Source organism: Condylostylus longicornis, unplaced genomic scaffold, assembly GCF_029603195.1.
Source record: "Condylostylus longicornis isolate FDR11 unplaced genomic scaffold, ASM2960319v2 ptg000080l, whole genome shotgun sequence".
NCBI classification, from domain to species: Eukaryota; Metazoa; Arthropoda; class Insecta; order Diptera; family Dolichopodidae; genus Condylostylus; species Condylostylus longicornis.
The window spans coordinates 3209984-3232796 of NW_026578048.1; the positions used below are offsets into that span (position 1 = coordinate 3209984).

At 23.2% G+C, this 22813-nt stretch overlaps 1 protein-coding gene across 1 annotated transcript in view; it reads right to left on the bottom strand.

The window, feature by feature from the left end:
* The window catches only part of LOC129613099 (GATA zinc finger domain-containing protein 14-like), a 103818-nt gene extending 94312 nt beyond the window's left edge, over window positions 1–9506 (bottom strand). The window contains exon 1 of the mRNA XM_055527023.1: window positions 9463–9506. The gene's annotated coding sequence lies outside the window, so the exon portion shown is untranslated. The remainder of the gene's footprint in view (window positions 1–9462) is intronic.
* Window positions 9507–22813: the final 13307 nt, after the last annotated feature.

Genomic DNA, 22813 nt, shown 5'->3' on the forward strand with positions numbered 1-22813 from the left:
TTCACCGAAACACAGAAGGATCCATCTGTGGAAAATCAACTTCAATACAATACAACAACATAGTATGAAAAAAAACAAAACTCAAAGTATCATAAATGGGTTATCAATTAAAGAACATGTTTTTTTTAACACTAAAATATTAAAATAAAGAAGGAACAAATAAAATGTGTGTGTGTATGAAATGAACGATTGTAAAAAAAAAAGAAGAATATTTTTATTTAAACTTCTCGACACGCAATATGCCAGCCAATGCTGATGACGACAACGACCACTGGGTTGATAATGATGATGATAATGATATTGATGGTAATAGCATCAATTGCTTCGATGGCGTCTTAACCTGTCAAAAATTTGTTAAAAAAAAGATTTTCTTTTTGTTTTCCTGGTTTTTTGTAATATTATTTTGAGAATAAATTTAACAGTTAGTCTCTTAATATCACAAAATACTATTAAATATTCATTGTATATGTATGAATGTATATGTACGTATATACTTTACAAGTATAAGTACGCAATATGTCATGTTATAAGCAGCTTTTAAAATAATTTTCAAGTTTCGGTTTTTTTCAAATTTGCATAGAGTATATGATGAAACAAAGAAAAAAATTACCCTCTTCGGTTTGATTTTTATTTTAGGATCAAGTTTTACAAGTTAAAAATGATTATTGAAATATAATAATTATATACATGTATTTATATCTTAATGTATAGAAAAATAAATATTAAGTATCACCTATGCAAAAGGTCACAGCTTAATGAAGTAACAGGTCGAGAAAATTTTTCAAAAGATTAATACGATTACATACTTATAGCAGACTTTTTTACTTTTCAGATCGTAGTATTAAACTTATTAGCAGAAATTTCAGTTATCATCAAACTAACAGCTGACGTTGATCATGTCACAGTATGTGAGGAAATAAAATATACAGGTAGGTAGAAATTGTATATCAATCAAATTAGATTAATAATATTATATTTCAAGAATAATTACCTACAGCAAGAGAACTAATTTTATAATTATAAGTTATGAGAAAATGATCTGTTTGAAGTATAAGCTTTATAGGTTCATAAAATTTTCTGTCTCTGTACCAAACCAATGTGGTATAGAGAGTAAGGCAATCAAAAATATTCACTCATATAGTTATTTAAATATTTTGTTATAGGATAAAATTTCTTTCCGTCCTGCCGGATTACTAACTTTCAATACATGTTCAAAATAAGTAAAAAACTGTGTTAGGCTAGTTAGCTAACTAGCTAAAAATTCAATGACGTACGAAACTGGAGCATGATTATCTATGATACCAGCCCTATATGTTTCTCGTAGGAGTGAAGAAAGAAAAATAAAATCTTTCCGAGTTATAACTATCCAAATGTAAAAATAATGCAAGTTTTCAGTCGATAAAGAATTATATCTATAAATTATATTTTTTATCAAACAATTGTAAAATTATAGGAAGGTATGAATTTATATTATAAAACTATGCTTATATATCCTATAAAGCTAACTATATACAGAGTCAATCAATTAGCTAATTTTCTTTTCTCCTAAATATATGCAATATATATGAAATACTTTCATAATATTTTCAAAATAACGATGTATATGTGTAGTTTTAACTCCATCATAGCTATAAGTAGAAAATCGAGAAGAGATTATTTGTACCAATGTTAAATACTAAACTAAAGTTAATTATTAACAATAATAATAAAGCATTAACAACTTTTCTTCGTACGCATACTAATTCGATTACATTATTGCAAAAAGTAAGTGAAAGAGTAGTGGAATATATGTATTTGGTAAATTCTAGCATCTAGCACATTTTAGTTAAAATTTAAATCCGATTGTTGGATCAGTGTAACAAGAATTTCTTACAAATTTCTTCTTTCAAAAAATTATTTCCATTGTATGTGTACATGGCTGGCATTACTGCAAATACAATTAATACATTATTACTAATTTGAGTACTAGCATTATTAATGTATACTAAAAATTTACTTATTAACTAATTGTACAAGATTCGGACCATATCAAATAAATTAGATTATTTTTTCTTTTCATTTTCTTCCACAATTTTACGATATTATTCAATACTTAAAAATGCGTATACTTTTGTATATATTTACATTGAAAATATCTTTTCATTAATTTTTATTAAATTTAAAAACCAAATTTAAGAGTAAAATTAAAAATTAAAAGCAAAAAATTGAAGGTAAACTGAAATATTGGAACCTTTCAATTATTCATTTATGTACCATTCAAGCGTTTTTTTTTTTGTAATTTTCGTTTTTTATTGTTAATTATAGTAGAAATGGTCCCTGATAAATTTAATTTTGTTTTTTTTTAAAGAAAAATATCATTACCATTTTACCAATTTGTTTCTCTTAACTTACTTATATTATAAGAATTTATGTACATATATGTATTATATACTATAATATATACTATAAGTATACATTGTATAAAATAAACTCAGTTTTTGTTATTAAGTCTCTACAGGTTTAATATATACATAATGTACATAATACATAAATAGCCACATAATATTTATGTAGACTTTTTTATGTAGCTATAAATATAAAGAAAAAAATAACATTCAAAATTATTAATTCAATAGTCATGGCCATATCTCTTTCTTTTTTCTTTAAATCTTTAATTTTGTACGTTTTACAACATGTGCACATACACATATTCTTAGTTATTTACTTGAATTTGTGTATATTTTAAAAATATGTATGTATACATAAATTGAAGTAAATAAATTACTTGAATTATTTATATTTTGTTTTCATATTATTGAAATTAACAATTTTGAAAACGTTTATGTACCAAAATTTTTTTTATTTTTGAGTGTTATTGAAATTTTGAAGGAATATCTGAAATATTCTATATATAGCTATATAAGTACGTAGAATTTTGTTTGCATGTAATTCTAAAATTCATAATTTTTCGACTTAGAAATTTAAAGCTTCAATTCTTAACAATTTGAAGAAATACGTAAGTGCAATACCTATCATGTATGTACGCCCTTTAAATAAACCATAATAAATAACAGAAATTACTGATATGTAATATAATATATGTATCATCGGAAAATACCTGACGTTGTCCGAATTCAGAAGAAACTTTTCTAAAATCTAAAAGCTCTTTTTCTACAAATTCAAAATCAAATCCAAACATTTTTTTTTCATATTGAAAAATACGTGTACAATTTTAAGCGCATAAATATTTACTTACTTATTCCAAAAAATATTGTCGACTATTGAAAATGTTAATGTTTCTTTAACTTACGGCAGTTGGGTGAGTTTCTACATAATATAAAAATATGTCGTTTGTCTAGTTAAGCAGCAGACCCACACACCGCCAGACAGACAGACCGACATCACTCTAAAAATAGTTTTTTTTATACATGAGGAAGTACGTTTCCACGGGAAACTCGATAAACGAAATTTCGTACCATCATATAGCCTCCTGTATTTTATGTAATGCGTTTCAGTAAAAATAAATGTACAATTCGGCCTCACATGAATCTTTAATAATTGGGAAATGTTGAAATTTTTACAGCATGTTTGTATGTGTTTTTGTAAAGGATACCTATAAGTGTGGTGAGGTGAATATAAAATTTTTTTTATTTTTATTGTTTTTTTTTTCTCTTTTTTATGAGCACGTTTCAAAATAAAATTTAAGAATAAATATATGAGAGGATTTTTCTTATAATTTTACAAATTAATTTGAAATAATGTTACTCTCTTATTTTTAAATAATACTAAAGGCTTGAAATGTAATCTATAAAAAATGTTTCTCTTTCCCCTCTTTAAGTCATATAAAAATTGTAATAAGAGAGTAATTTTGTCTAACGTGAATGGGTATAGGATTAATTTTATAAAGTTTTAAAATGCAAGTAAATAAAATGCGATTGTAGAGAAATTAATCGCGGCATGTTACATACTAATAACGTAATAACTGTATAGAAAATTTAATATGATCTAATAACCTTTAATCGACGAGATGGTAGTTACCTCCTTATGTTTATCTCTCACACTGTCATTATTCTCTGTTACTTCAAACAACTTTTTTATAATCTCTAACTCTGTAAGTTTGTTATCGTGCGTAAAACACTAACTCAGATATTGGGAGAGAGGAACCAACCAACGGCGATATAACTCGATGAATTCGTCAAAAATTTCACCTCCTACTTTAAAGATTAATTTAAAGTGGGGGGATATAGCGGTTAGTACGAGAATTTTAAAAAATTTTGAATTCCTAAGTATGCATTATCATAAAATTCAATGAATCGATAAAGAATTTATTTATTTAAATTGATAATTATTATGTATTAACGTTGAGTTATCTTGTACTGTAGATATAGATTTTTTTGATTCATTGGAAAGGAAATTTTTGAAAATTTATTTCGATATAGAATTGGAGGAATTCATGGTAGCAGGTGATATTGATTATATACATATACAATATGATTCGAATTATTAAGAATTAAATTAATTTACAATAAATTGCACTTGTTACAATATATAAAATTATGATTCATAAATAATTTCCTTTTTACCTAAAATAATTTATCAGCATTACAATTTTAGAATTAACATTATGAACATACGCAATAATGAATATGTTTGAGTAAATTTAATTTATACTCAAAATATGTATAATTTGGGGTTCAAAAAAAAATTCACTTTAATTTGGTAAAAATTCAACAAGAAATATTTATCTAAATTTTAAAAATTTATACACAAAAATATTATATATACATTGGTCTATATATTTAATATTGTACATGGCTTCATAAGTTTTATGTAATATTTTGTTATTTATTCTATAATGGAAGAAAACAAAAATTGCATGATATAAAATAGTAATCAAAAATAATATAGAATTTGAAATTACATAAATACATATATGTACTTTTATATAATTTATATACATACATACACACATTTGTAATACAAATCCCTTGTCGATTTTAAAATATTTTACAGTTATGAAATTTTCTATTAAAATTTTTTTTTTTCTTTGAATTTATGTAATGTAAGTAATCATGCAATACAAAAAAAATATGATAATCGAATTCGATTATTTAATTCCTAAACATATATATGTGTGTATATGTATTCTAAATTTGATATACAAATTGTCACATGCAATTGTCAATTCATTACAAATGTATAATGTCACAGTGGAATAAAGGTACCGTGCCGGTAATATTCAGTATAAGGTTATATTATGTTGTATAAAATTAAATATAAAATAATAGTATATGTACGTATACAATGTATTCTTATAATATAGTATAATAGAGCTCGTAGCAAAAATGCTAAGCATATTGTAGATACAGTTGAACTTGGATAAAAGAAAAATCTCTTTTATAATGAAATTATTTCTCATATCCTTGAATTTTTCTAATAATTTTATCTTGTATAAAAGAAATTCCGTTAAATTGTATTTCTAATTTTTTTAAGAATTATAGTACATCTATCTCTTTGAGTGAGCGTTTTATTTTATTAACTAAATTAATTCTAAAATGCAGTCTCTCAAAACCAAAGTTACATTGAACGGTGCGAGATTTTCTCTCAAAAAAAAAAAAATAAATGAGAAATTCTTTACTTCAAAAATTTCGATATTTTTGAATTTCTTTTACACCCAGGCTTAACTGTACACAAATATTATAAAGCTATATGAAAAATATAACTAAAATGTAGATTAATTCTATTTCACATTGCTTTCCCAAGGACTTTACTTTCAATATAATTTTATATAGATGTATCGTATAAATGTATATGTATATGTGTTTATTAAATATACAAACCAATATAAATTTTTGTTATGTACCAAAATATACAATAACGACATATAAATACATATACTATTGTAGTTAATAATAAATAAGGTAATTTTGTAAGAATATAAAAGAAAAAGGAAATAAAAAAAATTATATATATATATATATATTTCCTTTTTTGATAAGAAAATGCCGCTTAAAAAATTAAAACGAAAAAAAAATGTAAGGATATTAGAACCGCATGGTGTGATAAAAACAAACCCCTATGGAAATTCTAATAAGCAAATGAAATTTAAGGAAATTGTAAGGAAATAATTTTCTTGGAACGCAAGAATAACAAACGCATAATAAAACAAAAAAAAATGACGACAACGACAATATACATAAAAATATCTGCATATACGAGTATGTACCTATACCTACACGTATAAAATGGAATAACAGAATATAAATGAAAAGTAAAAGTATAAGAAAAACTTCCGAATTACAACATTATTTCACTATATCCTTATTATACAATATGCTATAATTATTATGGACTCCATATATATATATATATATATATATATACGAGTATATCCATGTATATATATATATATATATATATATATATATATAAAGATGCAGGATATTCATTGTATATAGTGTTAAAATCACGTAAAGATTGTGTTAATGTTTCACCTGATGATTTGTAAAAACCAACAAAACAAGAAAAAAATTATAATACAATTTGTATAAGTATATATGAGAAAAAAAAATTGTGTAATTGGGCTATGTATTAAATTAAAAAGGAAAACTCCACAGTATACTATGCGATTTTTATATTTACTTTACTAGACTACAATCAAATAAATGAAAAGCCTATATATATTAGTTCTACATATAAGATATATGACGCTCCTTATTCTTTATACAAATATTAATTTGTAAAGTTATTTGTAATTTTAACAGAGGACTAAATCTTTTATTTTCTAATTAAATCAATCATATCAAAATTTTTTTTAGAATGAGAATTTAAATATATTACTTTAAATTACTTAATGTTGCCTTGTTTTTTTCGAATAAATCTTTTTAAAGAAAATATAAGGGAATTCCAAAGAGAATAGATAATTAATAGTAATTGCAAAAACAATTTATAAAAGAGAATAAAATATTTTCTAAACTACGGTTATTTCGCCCTTGGAAATTCATAAGTGTAGATAAAGAAAATTATTCCACAAAAAATTCTGTAATTTTTGGAGCGAGTGTAGCTTTTTATATCTTAAAGTAAAAGTGAATAATAAATTACATAAAGAAAAAAGTCGGATTGCCAAATTGGTCTTTCATATTAATTGCTATCACAAGCCGATTTTTCGCCAACTTTTGTCTTTTTATACCAAATTAATATTAGCAACACAATTAAATTTTTGAGTTGGTATAAACTTTTTTTGAACATAATCGTTAAAATTTCTCCTAAATTTATGCAAAATATTTCTATGTACCATTTCGATTATTAAGATTCAAAACTATGTAAATTTGTTTGAGATTCACATTGTCAAAGGGAAATTTGGAAGTTCATAAGAGTTGGCTTGATCGATTACATTTCCAATTTTTCTTTTATAATGTATTTTTGACATTCAATATTTAATTTCTCATTTTACAAGCCTTATCTCTTAAATTTTTAGCAAAAATATAATTAATTTTAAAAGGTATTCAATGCTTTCTCAATAAAACATTTCAAAATTCGCTGAATCGATTCAATAAAGTAATCGTACCTGAATATTTTTAAATTTTAATAAAGTTTATGGTAACTACTAATGAATCCTAATTTTCATACTTAAAAACAAACTAGAGAATTTGAATATCGAATTCAAAATGACATATACGTATTATGAACATTAAAATTCCAATAATCAATTGATTATAGATCAACTTCAAATTTAGTATCTCTTTATGAGAAAATTTTATACGAATTCCATAAATATTTGATAATTTGATTGTTAAAATTACGATACAAACTGTTAAACATGTAATATTTTTCATATTGTAATAATTATTATACATATATATATATATATACAAAATTACATTAAGCTCGTCGGAGAGAGAGGGAGAAATTCACATTTTACATTATAAGCAGGTACGAGTATATACTTAAATAAAAATGATAGTTCGGTAAGTGAGAAAAATTTGAAATAATAGAAAGAGAAACAACAAAACAAGTATATATACTCATATAGGAGAAGGTATAATTGATAATGTAACGAGAAAGCGATTAAAATTAAAAATGTTAATTAACATTTTGATTCATTTAATTTTCCCTACTACAAAACTACAATATTTATTGTGTGGTTTGATGTTCCCACACTTTATTTCTCTTTTTGGTTTTTTTTTAGTTAAAATTAAAATGTTTAACAACAAAAGAAATACATAATTACAACATTAATTAACAATATTTTAGGTTTTGTCTTATGTTATTATTGAATACAGTATAAAAGGACATTATAAAGGATAAAGGTTTCGAACTAAATAACTAATATTATTATATGAGTATGTATGTATAGTATATATAATTAAATATGCATATATATACATGTACGTATGTATGTAATATGTATAGAAAAATTAATTATCATTTACTATGTTAGTTTTTTTTTATATTTAATGTTATAAGTTATTCATTTAAGTTATTTTGTATATATGGAATTTTCATTAATATTTAAGGTTACACCAAAAAAACAAATATATACATACATATACATATTTAAATAAAAAATTTATTTTTTATTTTTGCAAGGTCATCAAAATTATATTTAACTTATATAGGCGCTTTTATTATACACATATATACTTATATGTATATATTTTGTATATTAAATAAAGGGATTATTAAAATAGTATGGTTATTTTAATAAGGGACAAAATGTTTTTTTTCAATTCTTAATTAATAAAGTAATTTTTTAAAAATATATTATAATTTTAGTATATATATATATTTATGTATAAGTATTCTATGTGTTATTTAACATATTGTGGCGTGTTTATGTCCTGAAAATTTAATTCTAATTTAAAAATTCTATTCTTGTTTATTGTGTTTGTTTGTATATATAAGCGTTATTATAAATTTAAGTGAAAATTCTAATATACTTGAATTACTATAATACAAGGTGTAGTTGAAAATTTTTAATTTTTATTTAATTTGCTATTTTTAATTCTATATATTTAATTAGCTACTTAATATTTATTAAAATTTATATAAATATATTTTTATTATTTTTATAGATAAACATGGCCAAAACCAAAAATATGCATTTGTAATTTGTTATGTCTTTCTAAGTATTACTTCGTGTCACCTTCGTGTTGCGTTTTGAAACAGAATAATATTATTAAATTGTTTACAAATAATTGAACAATATTTAATATTTTGATTCGAACTGCCTCCAATTTTAATATTATTTAAAAATATTATAAGGTTAATTTTTATTTATATTTATAATTATTATTTTAAAGTTATTATTAATTTTTAGAAAATGTTTATTTGCAGTTGAATTAAATATAAATCATAATTAATTATTTTTATATAAAAAAATATTTACATTTAATTAATACACAATATTTAATCATTTTAAAAGAATTATGATTATAAAGTACGAACAATTTTTCTTGTTCTACATTTCTAAAAATAACTTACCATTTCAAAGTTTTAGAGAAAGAAATCAAGAATTTTCAAATTCTGTAATAAGAAAAAAAAAACATTTAAAATTTACTTAATATAAGAAAATTTCAATATTTTGTGTAATAAATGAATTTTTATTAGTAATTTAATTATGTACTTTAAACTTTATGATTATTTATTGAAGAAAAGAATTTCTCAATAATTTTAAATAAAACTATTTCACAAAACTTACCGCTTAAATGTTAAATTTATGTTTGAAATATAATTTGTGTCAAAATAGTGCCAGAAATGTTAGCCCTGAAATCTATTAGGGCTCAAGCAGATATGCAATTTTTAGTTTTGCAATTTCTGCTAGATTATAAAAACGTTGCGCGCACGCGTAAAACCCACTAAACTATTGCATCAATTTAAATCGAATGCGTTAAATAAAAATTGCAATTAGTTTGTAAACAATTACAAACTATTTGTTTGAATGCGATCATACAGTTGAATGCGTGCGCGCTTAAATATAAACCTATGAAATAAAAACAAGCAATCAAACAGTTGAAATGTGGGTGCGAAATAGCCAAATCTTATATAAATTATGTATTAAGTATGTATGTTTGTATATATATTAAATACAACCGGACCCAATGATTTTAACAAGTGATTTCAAATAAAAATTCCGAATTTAGAACATTCACCACTTATTATGTATATATGAGTAAAAATATATGTATCTACATAAATAAATATAACAAAATAAAAAATGAAATTCAGTTTTGTTAATTTTAACAAAAAAAATCAAACAAAATTGTAATCCACACATAATATTTTTTTTTATTGTAAAAGCAAAATCAAATATTAAAACCTCATTTCCTAAAAATAAAATAACATAAAAGTCTTTTATAATTTTTTGATTATTTTAAGTAAAACCAAAAGAAAAAAGAAAACAAAAAAAATAATATGAAATGAGTTGCTCTAAAAACTCTTTTTTTTTTTCTCTTTATTAAACATTTTTTTTTAAATAATTAATTAGAACAGGTTGATAATACGATCAACAAAAAAAAATGAAAAAAAAAAGAAAAATTAATTGATAAAGAAAGCAAATTGTTAAAGCGCGTCACTTTTTGTTTTTTATTTCTTTTCATATTTTTTATTATTCAAAAAAAAAAAACAACAAAAAAAAATCATTTCGAATAATAAAGCAAGCTGGAATGACTGCATTATTTAAAAAAATAATTTCCAAATTTCATTTTCTCGTACATACAAATTTGAAAATTACAGAAAATCTGTTATAAAATTGATTTCCCGTTTGTAAGTTTTAAAAATTTTTCATTGAAAGCCATATAATAGCTCTATAAATTTAATTAAAAAAAAATGCAATATTTTTCAATTAAATTGTAAAGAACACCTTGCGCCCAATTGTAAGCTAGACAATTAAGAACACATGGCTATTATTTAATTAGCTATAGAACAAATTATTTTTGCTTTATTTAATCATCTTATACATTAAATTACAACCACATACAAATTAAAATTTTTAAAATTAAATAGTAGAAAATAAAAATTTAAAGAAATCAAAACAAAGTTTAATGAGACCAACATATTTCGAAGATGGGGGAAGAAAAGTATACAAACTATACAAGAAAATAAACGAAAATAATTATTTACATACTTTCTTCGACTATAAAAAGCCAAAAAAAAAAAAAGAAATTTGAAAAGGGAAATCATTAAAATGAAATGAAGATGAAACTAAAATGAAAAATTTAAAATCGAACATAATATTTTGTTGCTTCCTATCAAAAAACCTCTTAAAAAGAAGATTGTCAGCTCTATACAAAAAATTATAAAAATCAAGAGAAAAGAAAAAAATATAAAAATTTTAAATTTTGCGCAGAAAACAAAAAAAAAAATAAAAAAAATGAATTTTTTAAAAAAATAAATAAAAAACAGCAAGTGTAAAAAGTGAAATTTTAATATCAAATTAATTCTATAAGAAGAGTTTGAATTTGATGAAAAATTTTAAGTGGAACACTGTATTTATGTTGATTATCGCCTAGGTATACATATTTGGATCAAGATAGACCAGTGGTATATAATTTTCTTGTAGAAAATATGCCCAATTGTCAAAGCTTGTATTTTGTTAAGTAGCACAATTCAAATTGGTAATTTGAGAAAAATATTTCTGGCAATTTACGAATCAAAATATATTTATGACTGAACCTTGTTGCAAAAATGTAGGAGGAATAATCACGTTAAATTAATTTTAAATTTTGATGACAAGATTTTTTCTGCTACTTTCAGCCGGGGGCTGAAGCAAAAAAAAACACGCAGACAACAACACATGTATGTTTCGTCAGTAGTTCGGGATCAGTTAATCAATTTCTCAATTGTGTGCGTTATATTACGGACGTCTGGTCATTCGAGGTAAATGCACTTTTAGAGTGAAACTAATAAGAAAATTTTTTTCTGTTTGAAATTCGGTTCGTAATTTCTGTTTGAAATTCGGTCTTGTAATTTTTTTCTAATTCTTAAATTTTTTTAAAAAAATCCTTGCCTTATAAGGTGATTTTCAATTATTTTGTGCATCAAATATTAGAAAAATATTCCACATAAATCATAAAATTTCTTATACATTTTTTCCAGTCAACCGTGCATTTCTCATTTAACACTTTTATTTTATAAAAAAAAAAACTGCATACTTAAAAAGTAAAACAAAATGAAAACAGAAAATAATTTCTAGTTTTCTATTTCAAGTTTTCAAATAGTTTTAAGAAAAAAAATTTCATTTTTCATTATGCGAAATCTCATTTTCTCGTAGGCGTAAGATGAGGAAAAAAAAGGAAAAGTATAACACGATATTTTTTTTTAAATAATGGAAAAAAAATTAGAATAATAAAATATTTTTGTCCGTTTTGCTTTTGTTTTTTTTGTTTTTTTTACAAATTAAAATGTTAGTGGCAGATCGAATATAATTTTTAACAAATGCCAAAAGGTCTCCCTTCAATTTAAAAGAAGAGCCAAAATAAACAAAGCGATTTAAATGCATTTTTGTGCCAACTTTTACAATTTCCCTTATTTGTTAAGGTATAATATTTCAATAATTTCGTTTATAATAATTTTATTTATTATTCTATCGAGATTCAAAACGAATTCGTGTGAACATTAAAAATTAAATAGAATATCAAGTGAATTCAGCGGAAGATAGGAGAATAATTGCTTGCAACCCAACATATACATTAAATATATTACTCTATACGAATATGAAAAAATACTATACATATACATTATTGAGTTACAGCGTAAAACAATATTATTGATTATTTGCATTGGGTAACTCTGAAAAAAATTAGATATTTTCTTAATAAATTGAAATTAAAAATTATGATGTTATTCTAGCCAAATTCAATACCAAAATTCTAAGCGGTTCAGTCGTAATAGCGTTCAGTAAAAGCGTGTGTAAATAATCACAAAAACAACGACAGGCTGTTGAAAATTCTTCGAAAACCCTTCCCCATCCGCCCACGCAAAATTGAAGTTATTTATATTGTCAAATTTTTTCGATTCAAATAAAACTAATTTATAAAAAAACAATGAATTAAATAAAGTAGAAACATTTAATTTTTATTAAGAATTTTATTATTTTTTATTAAATTTTAATTTAAGAATAATTTACTAATTTATTTTTCAGATCATAATTTAATTATTTAATTTTCAATTAATTATATGGCACACCTTAAGTATTTTCTTGTTATTTTCTTCCATACAACTTGAATATTGTGGATATGCATGTGTTCTTATACTATACTTACAAGTAGCATGATTGCTGAATTAAATTTTGTAAAAGAATTTTATTTACCACACCTTATGCTTAATAGTAATAAAAGTTCATTAAAATGGACTTTTGACTTAATTTAAATTTACTTCGAAATTATAAGAAAATTTTATTTAATAAAAAGAGTGTTTTCATTTGCATGAATACAAAAGAAAAAATTTTATTTGTTCTAAATTTAAAAGTCATTAAATTATAAAATTATTTTTGAATTAAATAAATTTTTTTACTATTTATTTAAAATGAAGGAGAATGAAGCGAAAAGTTCGCAAAGTAGCACATTTCCTCCCTTCAATAATTCTAAACATAACAAAAAAATGCTGTCTTATTTACATTACATTTCAAAATTATTATGAATATTCTCTTATAGAATATTTTTAGGAGAAGAGAGAGAAAATTTACGGTTTCTATATTCAGTTTTTATAAATATATAAAAAATATATATAGCAAAAATTCTGGTTACTAGAAATCAGTTACCGAAAATTTTAATATTTCTTAGAGTTTTTATTCGGGAAAAGTAGAAAAAAACTTGTTTGTAAAACTTGGTTCGTTTATTTATTTATATATATATATATATATATATATATATATATATATATATATATATATATATATATATATATATATTTATATACATATGTGCATTTCAAATAAAATTTGTTTATAAAACTTTGTTATATTTTTTTTAAAAATTCTCTAACTGTAAACATATACATTTATACAGAACGTTAAACTTTGATATTAATTTTTAATTTTATATTGATGTATGTATGTACGAGTATATATGTATATATTATAGAAAAACAATTTTCTGACAGTGTTGACATCAATAAATTTAGTATGCAGGCACATAGAAAATTTTTCTTTAAATCATAAAAATCTGAATCAAACCAAAAACTTTTACAACTTAGTGTCTATTATATTTGTAAGTGTGCTAAGATATAATCCAAATAATTTGTAGGCCTTTTTGTGTAACTATTAAAATTTTTTACGAGTTCTATAATATAAAACTATATGTGAATAAATTTTTAGTATAATAGATTTTTGGCCAATTTGTATTGAAGATGCTTTTATTATTTTCTATCTGTAAGTATGACAATTTAATAAAAAAAAATTTTTCCATACATAAAATTAAATTTAACTATTTATAATTAATTGTTCTTTCCATCTTGACACATTAAGTAAAATTAATACATTAATAAATCAAAATGGAAATTATGTTTAAATTTTTTTATTGAATTTTAAGTGGAACATACTCTTACCACGTGGTGGGTATTTCCCATAATTTAGTTCAACTGTATGTTGAAGTGTTTAGCTACAGATTTACAGCACGTTTACTGGAAATTTACAATATTTTTATATTCTTGATAATTGTTTCTATTTTGTTTGTCAAACATTGCAAAATACTGTCAAATATTGTCACATTGAAGCAAAATTGTTCTCTAACCAGGAGTTAGCCCAAGCGAGTAATGGTATAGAATTGAACGCATTACAATAAAATACATTTTTTCTAATGACACTTTGACAACCCTATAGTCAGCCTTAGAAATCAGATGATATGTAACCAAATAATTTGACAGATCAACTAATCAATTAAGAATTCGTTTGCAGTAATTTTGCTATTTTATTTCATAATAAAAAATTTTTTAATTAGTTTGATATTTATTCAAATTTTTCGCACTTAATTTCTGTTTTTTTTTTTGGTTTGACATTTTTTAAGTAATGAAAACGACATACCATTAAAAATGGGCCAACACACCACCCACATAATATATAAGTTAATGTTCGATAATATTCGTTTTCAGAAAGTAGCACACATGGTAGCCTCTGTGTGGCCACAGTAAAATGTGGCCCATTGTTTACAAAAATCAGTCCTAAAATTATATTTAAGAAATCTAATAAAGTGCTTTTCGTAAGAACACAAACAATGCTTACATATTTTCCAATGAACACAATCGTATACGTGTATAAAATGAAATAAAAACAATATAGATTAAAATTAAACAATATAGAAATATTTTTTTGTAATTTTTTTACACCTATTTGAACATAGTGTATATAAATGCATTTAATTTGTTTTTTATAAAAACCTTCAAAATTCAGACGAAAACTTTTAGAAATAATGTAGTTGTATGGAAAAATGTCTCTATTGTCATATTAAGAAAAATGTGTACAAATCAAAAAAAAAAAAACCTTGATGACCCCATGTTTACAAAAAAATCTTTGGCACAACGAAAATGTAAAATTACATTTTCACACTCTAAGAAACTTTGCTTCCTGGTTAAAACAACTCTTTGTTAAAAATATTTTTACATACAACGATTTACATATCTTTTTCTTATTTTTGTAATTTTTCTTCATCCTACATGTAAACATACCTTATCGTCCATCACATCAATAAACATCATAACATATTATTAATAATTACATAGTCTTGCAATGCTATATAATTTTTCTCTGAGTGCATTAAGTATACAAAACGTATGAATCGACATTTTAAAAGAATTATTGCAAAACGAACGACAAATATATTACTCGTATGTTTTCCCCCTCGAATTGAAAGAACAATCGACGATATACTCAAAAATATTCATGAATTGTAAAAAGGAAACAATTAAAATCAGTTTTTTTCAAATCATAATTTTATTATGAATCGAAGTTCAATTTAATTATTGATAAAATATAAGTGCATATATGTACCTATATTCCATATATTGAGTACAGAAGAATTTAATATTTAAAATTTCGGGATGGAAACATCATTCTATAATTTAATTTTAATAAAAAACTTTTATTTTTTATTATTTTTTATTTTAGCTCTGTATTTTGAAATTAAACCTGCACAACGTATAACCTGACGGGCTTAAACGTACATATTTCCGATCGGAGGATAATATTCGAATGTTATAAAGTTCTATATCAGGTTTACGAATAATTTTGGAAAAATAAATTTGTATGTCAATTTTGATTCATCATTTTTTTTTTTGGGCCAAATTATTAAAATTGTTTATCAAAAGGCGCGTTTCAAGCCAATTTCGTACAAATTTCCCAGAGCTGAAACACAACATACAGAACAAATTAGCTGCATTCCATGTAAAATTGTGTGTGAACAAGTCTGTGAAAATTTTGATTTTCGTATGACAGCTTGTAGATGTGCACATGGTGGACATTTAAATAATATAATTTTCCACATATAATTGTAATGAGCTATATTTTTGATAAATTTTTGAAAAACCTCAATTGTAATACTATCAAAGGCTAAAATTAACAAATGCCAATCTACATTAAAATAATATTCAAATTTATATTAAAAATTTACAGAGAGCTTTACTAATCTTCAATGAATAAAAGACATAAAATAATTATTTATAATTTAATTTAAAAAAAATTTTTTAAATGCGGTTCTTTCGAAATAAGTACAGAAGTTAACATATAGAACCCTATATTATAACTTTCGAAATACGATTTGTATATTTCAAGTCTATATATACGATTATATATATTATATAATATTGCAATTCAACATTAAAAATGTGGCAAAAAATACAACATATACTTATATATTATATTATAGCCTATATAAGTCCTATAACCCACTTATACTTATCCTATACATATATATATATTTGCATATAAAAATTTCACACGAATATAAGCGAAGGTATATTTAAAAGTAAAGAAAAATATTTTCTTTATTTCATTACCGGCTTTGCGGATAAAAATCAAGCCATAAAATGTATTATAATACTTATATGAATCTCTATAAATATAATTTATATACATATGTATATATACATAATTATATAAGAACAACATTATATATTTATAACATAACATATTTACACAAAATTCTTCTTCTAACAAAAACCAATTGATCCAGTCTAAAAAGGTACATTTTATATTATGTACATACATATAAATAAATTTTAAAATAAAGAGGGTATACAGCCGCTAGTCGGTATAAGTCGTTACCCTTTTAGAAACCTTACAATAATGTATAAGCTTTATATATATTGTTTGTTACTCAGGCATAAGAAATGTGGCTGTATAAAAACCATTCTAAAAACAAGGAAAAAAAAAATGTATACGTATGTTTGTTTGTATATACAAAAAAAAATGTGCAATAATATTGTAAGTATATAAAAATATACTAATGTACACACATACATTTTGAAATAATACTCAAATTTATATATACTTACGTACATATGTAATGTAACACGTTTTATGTGATTTGATTTTTAAGACGCTAGTAAATAATATGTCCTTTCGCATTACAATGTACTTTAAAACAAAAGGATAAGAAAAAAAAAGAATATAATATTAAAGCAGAAAATATAAGAAAAATAACTGCAGGCCCTCTTTATTTTTTTAATCATGTTTTTCTCATTTCTTTGTTATCTTATTTTTTACTCAAAATATGAAACCATTATTACGTTTCCCACTAACTTAAAAAAAAAAAATAAACAAATAATTTACGTTATGAAAGATCCACACATAATATACTTACTCTAAGTATATATACATTATACTTGTATACGTATACTTACATACCGAAATACTTAAATTACATTGGAGAAATTAAATACAATAAAATCACCCCAAAAAGAAATCTTTATGAAGCATCCATCCACTACTCGTATAAAATGAGAAAATTAAAACTTTTTTTTGTACAATTTTTATTATATTTTGTTATGTGGGGTTAAAAATTGAAGAAGAGAAAAAAAAATGCAACTGCGTCTTTTAACAGCTGCTAAGTGCTAATTCTTCTTTTATAACAAAATATTAAAGCGAAACATTTTTACATAATCATAGGGATTTTTAAAATTACTTTTATGTTTTTTTGCAAAATCACATTTGAAAATCAAATTTTTTAATGGAAATTGTAGTAAATACGTAAAATTTTACAAAATTGTTAAGGTATTTGAAGAAGTCGTGCACTGAAGGTTTTTAAGAAAATTAAAATAGTTATATATGTGTAGTAATTATAATTTTGAAATAAATAATAAAAGTAAAGAATAAATTTAACCAGAATTTATGAATAAATTGGAATTTCAATGCCATGTCTGAACATTCTTAATCCCAATATCAATGGTAGACAAAGAAAATTTTGTAATTCTTTTCGATATCTACACTCTTCTCCATATTATAATTTTTATTATTTAATGTGTATTGCATTTAAGGTTCTCTTCTTCTGTAATGTATCTATAACATACTCGAAAAATCAAAAATATCGAAAGATTGTTAGACTCTGAGTTGATCTAAAATTTTTCTATAATAAAACGAGATGTAAAATATTTTCAATAAACTAATCCAAGTAGTTGTGCTATACAATAAGTAATTACTTGAACAATGGTGCTTTGATTATTGCATTGGTCCATTAACTGTATAGAGTCTTGATTCAATATTAAAATAAAATATTAATATTAACTAATTACTATATTTCCATAAAGCAAAGTATGATAAAAAAAATTAAAGCGCTATGGCTGACAGCGGAGAAGGGCAAGTCTTTTGCTCTCTACCTCTCTTCAGTATATAATCCAATCTCTTATATCTCTCTTCAGTATATAATCCAATTAGTTTGCCAATGAATAATTTTCGAAATAAGAACTTTTATTAAAAATTCATAAACCTCTTTGCTCCTTAAAATCAAAGAGGAGCTCAGAGGAAATGAACTGTAAAAAGCCTATCTTCACGCAAAATTACTATGCGGACATTAAATTACTTTTCCAATCATAACTTCTACACACAGATAACTTATAAGAGAACAAAACTTTGTTTTGTTAAATTGTTTAGAATTTTTTTTAAAATTAAAATTTTATATTAAATTTTAAAATATGAAATGCCATTTTTATTATATTTTTTTTATAAAATTATTTAGTAAATGTTGCAAATAATTAAACTTAAATGCGTTAGAAATCAGAGTGCGTATATTCATATTGCATTCTTAAATGATTCAAGTAAATTGTATATTCAATGTAGATGCCAGAACGTTAATGATACAAAAATATTAAAATAATTTGTTATAATTGCTGCATAAGCACATTTTACATGCATACATGTGTATATGTATAAGTATAGAATACATAGAAGATTTAAAATGTGCAACTATTTAAAAAATTCAAGAATTAAAATCTCTATGGAAAGTTTTTTTTTATTAACTTTTTGCTTTACTAAATTATTTTTTTTTATATTTGAATACTGAGGTAGATATAGCGAGCGCTCATTTTGTTCTTTGTTTGTTTTTAGCTCATTAATTATGTTTGCATCCGTAAACAATTAAAATATTCAGCAGCTTTGATATTTAATGATTTTGTAAATTAAATTTTCATGTATAAATTTGCACAATAACCAAGTTTGTAGGATATGTGTAGAGGTTATTGCAATAGGTGTATAATATTTTCAATTTGAATGTGTGATTGTAATTTTGTGTATATGTCTCCAGTAATAATTATATTTGTTTATAAGATATTACGTAAATGTCTTTGATTTAGTAGTAACAGTAAAGTAATTAAATAGTTATTCTATTCATTTTAGTAGTCATATTTGTGCAATGTAAGTTTTTTGATAAATTTTTCTTAGGCAATAACCCGTTCAAAATACAACTTCTAAAATATTTGACCTAAATTGGCAACTGAAAATCTTCATTTTACAATAAGGACTTATAATGGACAGCATTTAAAATTCTAAAAAATAATTATATGGAATTTCGTATTTTCTGAAACAAAAAATTCAGTTTTTGTACACTTTTACAAAAACTTTATTTATTCAACATTGGAACAAGCACTACAATCTATATATAGTTATTTGCAATTCATTATAAAACGCTTGCAGTAATTATAATTTTCTATAGTAAATTTATTTTATGATTAAAAAAGTGTTTAAAATGTTTTTTAACTAACACGTTACATAAACATTTTTCGTTAGAAAAAAGGGGTCTATATATAATATTTTTTTTTTGTAATTTTATTCACACATTTTTAAAGGAAATTACCAGATATCAATTAAATTCGAGTTAATCATTTAAAAAAATTATTTTGAAGTTTAGAATTATTTTAAATAATAGCTTTTCCTCTGCAATTATTCCAACATGTTACTTTTTATAGAAAAAACATTACCTTTCACGTCATAATGAAAAGAAACAATTATCGTGCATTTTTCTAGCAATTCTAGAATCATTTTCAAATTGGAAAATTTGGAGGTGTTGTTATGATTAATTTACTTAGAAAATTATTAAAAATTAAAGCGTTATGGGAAAGTCCAGAATTCTTGCAATATCTACCTTGAAATAACAAAACATTCCATGAAATATATTACTATGGCTTGCTAAAGTTATAAATTCTGATAATATATTTTATTTGATGAAATTTTAGGTACAAATGTCCAGTTTCCCAATATAAGTACATATATGAATTTGATAATGCTTTAATATCGCCGATTGATTAAAGTCAAAATTTTCTTATAATAAATTTTAGGAATCGAGCAAAATCCAATCACATCCACATTGAATATTGCAACTAAGTGTATCTACGTATACAATTTTGTATTATATCTTAATCAAACTTCTCTTATTAAAACGTCCAATCATTTGGACTTCTATTTGCTATACATATAGAAATTATATTTCCAATCCAAAAATTACCTGCATATTGTTGGAATGTTGTCTCACAATTTGCTTGTTTTTGTGTTTTTAATGCACCTATAAATTAAGAAGCTAAAGGATCCAATTTTTTTTTTATGTGAGATAAAAATGTTCACTTAAAAACAAAAATTCCTCAAATTCAATAGACTGATAAAAAAATTTTTTTAAAAAATTAATGAAATTGTTTAGAAATCTCAACAAACCCTAAATGTAAGAGTGTAGGTTAGAAATAGAAGATATATAAAAGTTAAAATATTTTTATTTTTCTTGGAATAAAATCTTCTAGATTTACAAATTTGTAAAAGGATTTTGTTTTCAGTTTTCTTTTTCAAAAATTTCTAGGAATAGGTCCAGAATATTTATAGGTCCATGCCTATAACAAGTGTATAACAGTTTGTGCTTATATAATAATTAAATATATTAAAGAAAAATTGAACCAAAAAAAAATTTAACAGAAAATTCTTTAAAATATAATAAAATTAAATTTTAACACTTTCTGAGAAAAGAAATGTTGTGTTAATAATACAGAAAATCTGTTAGAAATTATCTTATTTGCGAGCAGTATCCCTTCTCATATAATATTATAATCATGGTTTGTCCGTTTTGCTAGCACACTAATAATATTATTTTATTTAATATCAGCTAATTAAATAACATCATATTCGGCAATGTAAAAGTTTATTAGAATTGTTATATACTGCTCCATTCATAGCTTTATTTCTGGTTAAATTCTTTAGCTTAAGTCTAATCAAGGTTTTTAGCATTAGTGTTAATTGGTTCAAAGGCGATCAACTTAATTATATTAAACGGATTTGATATTAATATCTCTATTAGTTTTTGAAATATTTAAAATAATCTCTTTGAGTTGTATGGCAGCTACCCAAATCGGTTTTACGGCAAATTTTCTAAATTTTGAATACTGAGGTAGATATAGCGAGCTTGTCATTCTAAATACACAAAGTGGATGAAATTAACTCATTTCTTAGCTTAATTTCCTCAGATAGCTCTCTCAATACAGTAATTCCTCTTTTACAGTAAATCGAAAAATTATGATTTTAAACGAAGTGACTTGCTTTTATTTTTAAAAAAGAAACAGTACCTAGGTTTTCAACTTATGGTTATTTATAACAAAAAAAAAGTTAATTAAATTGAGGAAATGCTGGTAAAAAAATTTTGGGCACTTATATCGAATTTTTCTATATATCAATTTGACTTTATGTGAGGGGTTACTGTATCGATATCTTGAGATTGACCGTGATATCGGTATATTCCTACTAGGGATTATGTATACTAGTACTATGTATCACAGTATCACTGAAATCAAACGAAATCTTGTTACATTTAATAACATCGATTGCATAGTTACCAATTTCCTGTGTGTAAGCTTCTGTTCTATATATACATATACATGCATCTCATCTCTAAAAAAGATGTGTGTTATTTTGTATTTTTGCTATTTAATTGTTGATTTAGGATCGCATACTGTTTAATTCCCAGAAAAATTTTCTTTTTTTCCTATACTTTAGCTTACACTCACATTAAAACCGGATTTCTTTCAATAACATTTTTTTTTGTTTCACTTAATATTTTTACTTAAAATTTAATTTAAAAAGGATAAGAAGTACATATAAGGAAAAGAGAGAATATAACCTATATTTTTCTTTTCATTTAAATTTCATATATAAGTTTGTTCACTACAAAACAGTTGGAAAATAAAAAAAAAAAAATTAAAATTCCAATTCATTTGAAAATATCTGTTTTTTTTGTTGTTTTTGTTTAAAATTTCAAGGATTACAATTGTAAGTATATTTTATACATATATAAGTATGTGTATATAAGTTAGATATTTTGATTATTTTGTGTAGGTACATGTATAAAAATTTCTTTGTTTCTCAGAACACCTGCTGAAC